The 11,545-nt window shown below is 30.6% G+C and overlaps 1 long non-coding RNA gene across 1 annotated transcript; it reads right to left on the reverse strand.

Annotated features, from left to right (window-relative positions):
* Positions 1-238: 238 nt before the first annotated feature.
* Positions 239-845, reverse strand: LOC130900140 (uncharacterized). The gene is made up of 2 exons (XR_009060137.1): positions 666-845; positions 239-457 (listed from the first exon to the last, which is right to left on the reverse strand). It is a non-coding gene; the product is annotated as an uncharacterized LOC130900140 (long non-coding RNA).
* Positions 846-11,545: the final 10,700 nt, after the last annotated feature.

An 11,545-nucleotide genomic window follows, 5' to 3' on the forward strand; every position in this document is an offset into this window, starting at 1 on the left:
AATGATTCTTGAATAATAAACATGATAATGTCTATCAAATATTAATTGTATTTTAAAAATTTTCATTGATTTTATCTATGGAATAAATTTTCTTCTTTGAAACTATGTATGTTTCAAGTATTTCTATCTATAATTGAAAACATTGTAACCTATTGGATTTCCTTATTTTTCCCATGTGTTTTGAAAACCGCATTTTAGTCATTGAGGGCTTTATTTAGGAATAAAACTGACAAAGATATAACGTAAGGATCTTAAATGATTTTATTGATTTTTAAATTTGGTACATTGATATTAAATTTTTTCATGAATTCCACACCTTATGAAGCACAGTAACATTGGTCTTGGTAGCAGACACCTCCTACGTAACCACTGGAAACACATTGGGCTGAGCAAGCATTGCATTCACAGCTGTCACCTACTGCTTTGAGTACTTGTTGGAGGTTTAGTACAGATTTACCTTGAATAACAAAATAACATAAAAATCTAGCATTTAGTTTATTCAATTCAAAAAAATTAGGAGTGATTCGTCGAAAAAGTAGATGAATTACTAAATTTCGAAAAAAAAATATGTATATATCCCGAGAAAATAATATTTTCATGACTGATACCTGTGACAAATATTATGAAACTAAAAACAGTTTTATCTACAATGAATAAATAATTACCTGCACTAACTTCAGTTGTTGCGAGAACAACTACGGCGAAAATAGCCAAGAGAACGAAAGTGAATTTTGCCATTTTGTCAGATAATTTCTGTATAATGCTCCTCAACGAATAACTTCCTATATATAGCAGTTTGACAAGTACTCCGACTAACAGTCAAGTGGATTTTAACGTTTCTGTATTAAGATAACCTAATCTCAAGGCTGGATCTATTAAAAAAAAACGCATATTTCTTATCTATAAAATATTTCTCTCCAAAATTGTTGGTACAATCTATAAGTATCGTAAATTTTTTCAAAATTCTGTTAAATTATATAAATTGTAACGCTGTCTACATAGGGCAAACATCTCAGTATTTAGAGAATAGACTGAGAGGTCATAAATACGATCTGCATAGAGCATTAACGAATAATGGGATGTAACAAAAAAACATAAATTCAATCATAAAGAAAAAAGAGAATATTTAGAAATAGTTCACATTCATAAAAACGAAAAAGTTATAAATGATAAAATAGACATAAATAATTTAAATAAAATTCATAGCTCTGTTTTGTAAATTCTAATAAAACTACAAATAATTTCATTGATTACTGCTACATATTTGAGATGTAAGAACTAAAGAAAAATTAATTTTTTTTATTAGAACACATTTCTATTTTGATTTTATTTTAATTTTAATATTCATGATGAAGGTGATTGATTGATTAATATAAAAACGCAAATTGTCAATGTTAATATCATATTTTGATGAAGACTTGAAATTATTCTTCTAAAAATTATTAAAAAAACTAATTTTGAATTAGAAAAGACCTAAAATCAAGAACATTTAGAAACATAAACATATTAAAAGGTCTAATAAGAAATTGAAGAAAATTAAATAAACTTGGAGTTAGAATTTAAGAAATTTAATGGATATGGTATATTCAAATGCCTTCTTGCTATCAATATATTAATGGAATGCATATGTATTGAATCTTAAATAAATGTAACCCAATATTATCCCATAAGGAACTTATTCGACTTCACGAGATGCGTGAAAAATAATATGAATGAATCATATTTTCAAATTTTCTCTATTAACTACTTTGGAAATAACTGTTGAATATTGAGGGCATTCTCTCCAATACTTAGGTTTTCCTTATATTAACAACCAATGAATAAAATCTAACTTATTGTTTGGTTCTAAAAGTATTGAGGTGAGTCAATAAGAACTGATAAAAATTTTCGATAGAGCAGAGTTCAGATAAGCTATTGCTGAGCTTGTACAGTATTTATAGTTACAGTATTTTGCTTTGAAATTATTTTACGTGCTAGAATTTTTTTTCGTAGTATTCAAACGATTCCAGCAAACTGTTCTGGTCACTGTTTGAACTAATATTATTAACAAATAGTCATTAGAGCTATTCGCAACTGAAACTCGTGCATGTTTTTACACAACTTTTCTCGATACTAAATATATGCTAAAATTAGCTGTGGCTTGATAAAATATAAACAGTGTTTCATTAATAATTTCTGCGCATTAACATTTTCCAATGTGATTTTAGAAAAATTACAGAATTAAATATATTCCAGCATGCTTTGTTGATAGTCCGTGAGGCAGCAGCTTTTTTTTTAAGGAATTTTATCCCGGATGGGTTTAATAAGGATCGATGTAAACAGCGTTATACGTGAAAAAAAGTTTGTTGAAAATGTTGTCATACAACATTGATGTTAGGAAGCCACAAAAAACAACCATTAGTCGTGCGATACACGGGGGATAATTCGTCAATAGAGTGCGTTAACACAAAACAAATAATCATTCAGTCTAAATTTGAGTTCTGCGTTACCAGGATTTCATGCCAGTACGGGTTACGATTTCAATTCAGTTTTTTACTGTAAAGGATAAAAAAACCATTTATAAGTCTTCAACCTACATCCAAGCATTTAGCGACGTTTAACATATTCCAAATTGTAAACTGTAAATTGTTTATAACAGTGGAAAACTACGTCTACAGATATGCACATACATAAATTGATGATATTAATTTGGCTCCTGTTGTATCCTTTATGAAAATAACTGCAATAACGGTGAATACAATCTACTAAACTTGAAAAAAAGAATAAACTTTGAAGCTATATTCATCTACTACGTTATGGCCCGCTCAGTATGGATGGTAGAAAGCGATGATAGGCAGCTGACGGTCATCGGAAAGTACCGCAGCCTTCCACGAGAGCCCCCACCGCTACTAGAATGACTGACGGTCGGTTTTGTCATTTGGTTAGGTTAAGGTGATATCAGACTTTCCGGTTCATTCTGATGAATGATCACTCAAGTGAATGCTGAAATCCAACATCCAACTGGATTGGTATTGGTATTGGTATAGAGTATCAAACTCAACTGAGATACAATTCCTTGATAAAAAAAAGCTGCTACATCCCGTACTAACAAAGAAAGTTAGTGATTGTTTACCAATGCTATACAAGCTTAACATACTTTTTATATAATTTAATTGAAGCTATAAAACACCTGTAATCAATTTCTTCTTGAGCTGTCAGTCAAATTGCAAGAGTGTTGAATTCAGGTAAGTAAACTAACATCTACAGATTCTTGCTCATTGAAGTACCACTAGATGACATCATAAGTTTTAAAGATAATTCAAGTATAATGGCTGCTCCAATTTAACTTCAATAGACATGGGGAAAAGATAAGAGTTTATTAATACATCACGACAAGTATTATATTTTTTAGAAAATATTTTTATCCTATATCAAGATAACAAGTATATTTTATAGGTACTTTTCTCAAGATAAGAGAATTACTAAAGTATTTATGCAAATTTTGTACTTTTATTGAATGTAAATTTCTACACTTGTCTGGAATTCATCAATTAATTTAGTGATGAATTTCCTATTTACCAAATTTTCCTCTCGTTTTTGAGACAATCTAGAGCATTTTAAACATTAAAAGTAAAGCAATATAATGAAGTCACTCTTTGATTTTTCTACATAATCATTCATAGAGATTCGTTTCTACGTAGAAAAAAATTCATGTTTCATCGGTAAAGGTACTAGGGGCGTGCAAATGAAGAGCGAACCCAACGACTAAAAACAAAACAGTTGAGAGAGTCTACATCAATAAATGTATTAAATTATGCCTTTCAAATGATTTTGAGAGCTATTGGACAAACAAGGATATTTTTAATCCATTTTTACTGAGTTTCGGCTCGTAATAACCAGTAAAAGAAAAGTTCAAAAGAAAAAAATTAAGTGCCTTCCTAAAGAAGCAAGGGATTTATTAAAACCGGGACTTCTGCAACACTGTGGTTTTGACAACATTAATGATAGTGCAGTACAGCCCAATTGGAGCCAAAGCCCACGAAAATTAGTTATGTCGCAGATTTTCTGGATTTGAGTTACAGTAAAAGTTAACGTCAAAATTTTGGGCGCTAAGCGATATATTTATGTATATAAAAAATACCGAGCAGGAAATTACCTTCGAGGAAGCTCAAATATGATTTTTTCTAACCTACATGCTTCAGTTTTCTCATTATTTTGCGAAAATGGCTGATATTCAACAACTTACTACTACTACTACTACTAAAAAAGTAACCAAACTTGTCAACTATGAAAAAAATTTTTTTTCCTATCACAGTGTGAGTTCAAAGGTATAATTTGTCTCATTTTAAAGGTAATCGTCTAATTGACGACCTCAAGCAAGGGTTCGCTGCTGAGTGTATCAGAGTCGCAGTCACATGTGTTTTAAGTTCACCCAGGCAACCAGCACAAAACAATCCCGTTCGTGTTGTTTTCCAAGAAAATTTTGCAAGTCTGAATTTTTTGTAGATGCTGTTGAAAAGTAGAGACTCTAACGATTAAAATGCATTTTCTTTAGTCCCGAAATGTTTAGTTTTCGAGGAGATACAGTAGTTTCTTCTTCAGCCGGGGACGTAATTTCCCTCAGACTCCACGTGGCGCCAAAACTTTTGGTAAGATGCGACCCTGAAGTTTGAGCGCATTTTACAAAGAAATGATAGTTCTTAGGGAAAAATCACAGAAAACTTTTTTGTATAAAATTTTCTAAACTACACATCTGATACCTTCACTTTTTCCGAAATTTGGCATAGATTTCGAGTTATTCACAAAATTCGGAATTTTGAAAATTTAAACAAAAATATATCGATTAGCGGCCAGAATGTTGATGTTAACTTTCACTGTATTTATAAACCGCCCTGAGAGCTACCTAAATTCACAAAATCAGCGACATACGAAAACGTAACTTCGCCCCAAGACCTGTACAGAGAATCTACTTTCTTCTTAACTTCATTAATTATCAAAAAATCGTTATTATTTTCAATTTTTAGTATTCGTGAAAGTCATATTTTCAGTTTTCACAACCATAATTTCAATTTTGTTAAAGTTATAAATGCTGTGGATATTTCAATTATAACGAAAAGGAAAATTTTAGATATTATCTAAATCCTTATGAGTTATCTTAATTCAAAACCTATCAAAAAATTGAATCCACTGTACTATGTGTGTCTAAGTACTTGTAAAAATAGTATATATAGGCAAAGGTTTTATTGAGAAACATCATACAGAAATTATTTGATACAATGGCAAAATTCACTTTCGTTCTCTTGGCTGTCGTAGCTGTAGTTGTTCTTGCAACGACTGAAGTCAGCGCCAAATCAGTTGAAGGTAATTATTTATTTATAATTATAAATTCATGAATTATTCGTAAAAAATGAGTTTTCTCGCAGCGCAAGTTGATATGAAAAAACATAATTATCCTCTACAACATTCTATCACGAGTTTTCATACTGATTTTTAAAATTTATTTCCAAAAATGATTTTTTCACACAATTTATATTTTCTCGATATAAAGTGTTTTGTTTTGTGTTTGCAATATAATATCTTCATATAAAGGAATTTCGTGTCCGTGACTTTCATTATTTCATATTTTCATGTTTATTAGTTTTGTTCTAAATTAAGTTTTAATGATAACAATTACGAGTTGTTTTTTTTATTGATTTCTATTAACAATTACTTGATTATTTCTAATTTTAACGATATATTTCCACGAGGTTCTATTAATGGCGAGGATTACTAAATTTTCAATCAAATTTCAGGCAAAAACTTCGTTGCTCACAAATCAGAAAAAATCACTGTTGGTGATTCCTGCGACTGTGACACTTGCTCATCCGAATGTGTTACATACGGATACGTAGGAGGTCTCTGTTATGAAGATGAATGTTACTGTGCATACTTCAATTAATTAAAATAAACGATAAAAAATAATGTCAATATCAAGAATTCCAATAAAACTTATTAAATAATAATATATTTTTTCCGTCCTTATAATGTTCTGTTCTGATGTGGTCAAAAAGCGCGAAAAAAGTGCCATAACGTGCCATTTTTTAACGCAACTATAAAATTTATTTATTAAAATAGTGGACTGTGAACGCTTTGTTTCTCATGTTAATTCGGTTCTCCGATAAACTTTAACACTTTTATATCTTGATATTCGTTCAAGAGAATCTTTTTTGTGTCTAATTGAAAGGAGTGTAGTATTATTATTAGTGATGGAGAGTAATAGTGAAAAAAGTTTAATCTGCCCACCAGAAGATATTGTTGAATCTTCAACTGCAGCGACTATGAATCTTCTCCTTGAGAAATCCAGGGAACAGTATCCGAAGGATTATAATTATTTTATGGAGTGGGGTACTAGAAAAAAGGCATAAACAGCTTAACAGAAAGAGTGCTACTAGTTTAGTTAAAACTAGATCCAAAATGTGGAAGTCTTCAACACTTTGGTAGATTTATTCAAAACTGAAAGGCACCCTAATGGTAAATAACAGCGTTAGACATCAGTAAATACTCGAAATTCATTGCTTATTTGAAAAATAAATCAGCTTAGATATCCGGAATTGCAGAAGCTCTGTAACGATATTAATTTTAATTTTGTTACCGTTATGAATGATATGAATATTTCAATTAAAACGAAACAGAAAATTTTAGATATTATTTAAATCCTTATGAGTTATCTTAATTCAAAACCTATCAAAAATTTGAATCCACTTGACTGTGAGTCTAAGTACTTGTAAAAGTAGTATATATAGACAGAGGTTTTATTGAGAAACATCATACAGAAATTATCTGATACAATGGCAAAACTTACTTTCGTTCTCTTGGCTATCGTCGCTGTAGTTGTTCTTGCAACAACTGAAGTCAGCGCTAAATCAGTTGAAGGTAATTATTTATTTATAATTATAAATTCATGAATTATTCGTAAAAAATGAGTTTTCTCGCAGCGCAAGTTGATATGAAAAAACATAATTATCCACTTCAATTTTCTATCACGTGTTTTCTTGTTCGCCAATTTTTAAAATTTATTTCACACAATTTATATTTTCTCGATATAAATTGTTTTATTTTGCGTTTGCAATATAATATCTTCATATAATGGAATTTCGTGTCCTTGACATTCATTATATCATATTTTCATGGTTTATTAGTTTTGTCCTAAACTTAGTTTTAATGATAACAATTACGAGTTGATTCTTTTGATTGATTTCTATATAAAAAAAATAGATTATTTCCACGAGATCCTATTAATGGCAAAGATTGCTAAATTTCCAATCAAATTTCAGGCAAAAACTTCGTTGCTCACAAATCAGAAACAATCACTGTTGGTGATTCCTGCGACTGTGACACTTGCTCATCCGAATGTATTATTACAAAGGGATACCTAGGAGGTCTCTGTTATGAAGATGAATGTTACTGCACACTCTTCGATTATTAAAACAAATGATAAAAAATAATGTCAATATCAAGAATTCAAATAAAATTTATTAAATAATAATATATTGTTTTTATACTTCCCTGTCAATATTCTGTTCTGATGTGGTCAAAAAGTTTGAAAAAAAGTATCGTAGGTTCATTTTTTGCGTTAAAAAAGTGCCATTACGTGCCATTTTTCAAATAGTGGACTGTGAAAGATTTCTTTCTCATGTCAATTCGTTTCTCCGATAAATTGTCACATATTTAATTCTCGATATTCGTTCTAGAAAACCCTTTTTGTGTCTAATTAAAAGAAGTGTAGTATTATTATTAGTGAATAGTGAAAAAACTGCCCACCAGAAGATATTGTTGAATCGTCTGTCAACTGCAACGACTATGAATCTTCTTCTTGAGAAATCCAAGAAACAGTATTTAAAAGAATTTAATTCTTTTATGAAGTGGCGTACTGAAAAAGACATAAATAGCTTAACAGAAAGAGTATTACTAGCTTACTTTGAAACTAAATTCAAAATGTGGAAGTCTTCAATACATTGGTCGACTTATTCAAACCCGAAAGGCACTCTAATAGTAAATATCGACGAAGAGATCAGTAAATACTCGAAATTCTGTTGGTACATCCAAAAAATCTAAAACATTTGCCCTTGAAGAAATTAATAAGTTTCTGTTGCAATTTCCAGACGATTATTTCATCCAGATTATTTCATGTATAAGGTATGAGAGCAAAAAATTTTAATGTAAGATCAGATATTATTTGTAACATTTTTCAGGATGCTTCAATATTCGGAATCGCAGAAGCTCTATAACGATATTAATGTTTTAATTATCACAGTACCTGATACAAAAACTCATGTTCAACGTCGATTTACTGTAATTGGTGAAATATCTGACAATAGATTAAACTTGGTAAACATTTATAAGAAATATAAAAATCAACGACCCACAAATGTCAAAACAGATCATTTCTTTTTGTAATATAGAAATGGAAAATGCAATACCCAATTTGTAGGTATCAATACCTTTTCAAAAAAGGGAATTCTCGAATTTACCTTCTCGAATCCAAAAAACTACACTGGGCTTACATTTCGACGCTCTTCGGCGTCTTTATTAGTGGATTCCGGTGGTGATATAATTCAACTAAAGAAGCGAGGTGGGTGGAAATCCAACACAGCTGCGGAGGGTTACGTGGACTACTTAATAAAAAACAAAATTAATTAACAATGCTCACTGTTGTACTTTTAATATTAATTTGTACTATTACAAAATGGAAATTGTTAAAAGTTTTGTCGAATTTTTTCAAGTCTACGTACATAGTAAAAATTTTTGTATGATACTCGTGAGTAAAGTAACTTTTTTCACTTGTAGGAATTGCCGGTTAACCCGCCCTACTCGTGAAAAAAGTATTACTTTATTCACTTGTCGCATAAATCATTATTATTTAACTAACTTACTTATAGGTAATGTCATAGATTTTGATAGAATTTAAGAAAGTAACTCGCTCTGGTAGAACAAATTTTGAAACTCAGTACCTACTCCCAATCCCAAATCTTTTGGAGACAGTCCCTGTAGTCCGAAGTATCATCAGTTGTTTCACTTTTAGAATTTAATGTTTCAACCATTCTCTCATTGAGAATGGTTTTTTAGAACTGTATAACGCCATCTGAAAGTTCGTTCTGTATTTATTTACATACCGAAAGTTGCGTTTTCAGTATTCCGTGTAGTGAAAGTGACAGTTCCTTACTGCAAAACACTTTCGGGGCACTCTGGAGTACATAACTTTAACTTCCTCAAATGTGACTTTAGCCACTTCAATTTTGACAGTTGACAGTTTCATTTCGATGATTTTGCATAACTTTCTTCCACCACAAATACGAATCAAACAACAAATTGTATCTACAGAGAATCCATCAACATCTAGTAGAGATGTACATATTCCATCTGCATCCAATCAAATAAAGCTTAATAATTGTCCAGGAGGTACAACAACATTACTTTTTGCAAATAATAAATAAATTAATATTAACATTATATTGTTCAATAAATAAAATGTTTATAATTCTCTATTATTTATTTTCTATCCTCAGTGTAATTGATTTTGGATCTTATGCGTCGTCTAAAAAATGTTGTGAGTGCTGCGACTGAAAAACTACTTTGTTGGACTCGTCTGTTGCTCGGCTCGCTTCGCTCGTCTCGCAATTTTCAGACTCGTCCAACAAACTAGCACTTTCATTCCTAGGCATACAAATAACTATTAGAGTGATGTCGTTTCTGTGCATATTGATATTCAAGTTTCAATTGAATACTTAGAGCCCGCGTCAATGATATTCTAACCCTTAACTACTGACAACAATTCATTTTAAATTAACACGCCAGGCTCCTTATATAATCTATTATTAAAATAATGTCGTTGCCATTGTGGAAAACATTTTTGCACTAAAATTGAACTGATTATAACTTCACTTTCAAATAATTTATTATACCACTTTATTTTGGAATTTTTGGATAGAATGGCGAGCCAAAAACCAGAAAAGCATATCCAAAGTTCAGATCCGATAGTTCTGTTCGATCAGAAAGGCAGACAACATTACAAAACGACATGCTTGTGATAGAAATGGAAGCAAATTCATGTCAGACAATTCGTAGCTGATTGGAAAAAAATTTGCGAAGCAGTTTTTTCTCCGCGAAGCAAACAAAGCCAACCGATTCATCATATGCTTCAACTACACTATACAGAACCATTTTTTGATGGTTTGATGACTGATGAAATGGGTCCAAAAGGCAAATTAATCACCACGAAGTACTGAGAAGTTCGTTTACATTCTAAAAATGTAATGTTTGGTGAATAATAAGCGTAATTTTCCAAGTACCGAAAACTGGATAAACTGGTGATGCGGATCCAAAAACCTTGGAAAAAATTGAAGAATTGGGTTATAAGGATCTGTCTCACTCACTATAATTGCATGATATGGCATTCTCGTATTTTAATTTATTCTGATCGCTTCATATTCTTAATGGTAAAAAATTTATTTTCCTTACTTTGTTAAGGTTAATTGAATAAATATTTTGTCTGAATTAGGAGAGATAAATATACAGAATGTCACAATTTATAGTCAAAAACTAAATACTTGTTTGTAGAATGGGACTATTTAATGATATAATAGAATGCTGTTCGCGTGAATGAATTTATATGGTTTAATTGACATTTTTCAAATTATGAATTATAAAATATTTTGTGCCCTCTTAATTTCTTTATTTCAACGAAAAAAAAAACTATGAAACATCATTATTGGAGTAGAGAACTTAGTCTAAGTGATAAATTTTTTCTGAACTATGAATTCCAATTGGAATTAGATCTTACAAAGTCGAAGAATAATAAAAAAAAGACTTCAATCAATTTTCCAGGTTTATACTTTCTGCGTAACGTTGACGTGAATATTTTAAGATTGTAAGTTCTCCAGACGCCCAACTAAAATTCATAATTAGGTCAAGTTTTAATTCTTAAACTTCACTTTTTTTGAGTTCTTATAATTGGAAACAAACCAGCTGTCATGGAGAATTTTGTGATGTCCTGAATGAGGATTTAACCATTCCAATGGAATCATAATTGAAAACATCCTTATGAAGACTGGGACAAATTGGATGATTACTGCATATTGGAGGAATAAATAAGTCGGTCGAATGGGGATTACATTATCTTCAATATCATCCTGTTTTTTTATAATATTTTATGTTTGTTTGTGATACCGTTATCACGTAACACAATTGTGTTTCAGTTGATAGATCGTGATCTACGTTGTCACTTCTTTGTGCAAGTAAATTATCGCTTCAGTTATTTAATCGCAATCGCTGGTCTCAAAATTTCATAGATAAATTAATCATGATTGTTGAAATAATGCCATGTCTCACATTTAATTTTATCTTTAACTCATTTTCCATCCTATTGAAATCTACTGATAAAGTATAATTGAGTATAGACTACCTTAGAATATATTAATCAACTTTCAACCTTGATATACACGCAGTTTTTTGAAATCATGTCAATGAAAAGTTGATTTTCAAGTTGCATACTACCCATAATAATTCAATTAGAACTTCAACCAAATAA

The sequence above is a fragment of the Diorhabda carinulata genome, chromosome 12, assembly GCF_026250575.1.
Source record: "Diorhabda carinulata isolate Delta chromosome 12, icDioCari1.1, whole genome shotgun sequence".
Lineage (NCBI taxonomy): Eukaryota > Metazoa > Arthropoda > Insecta > Coleoptera > Chrysomelidae > Diorhabda > Diorhabda carinulata.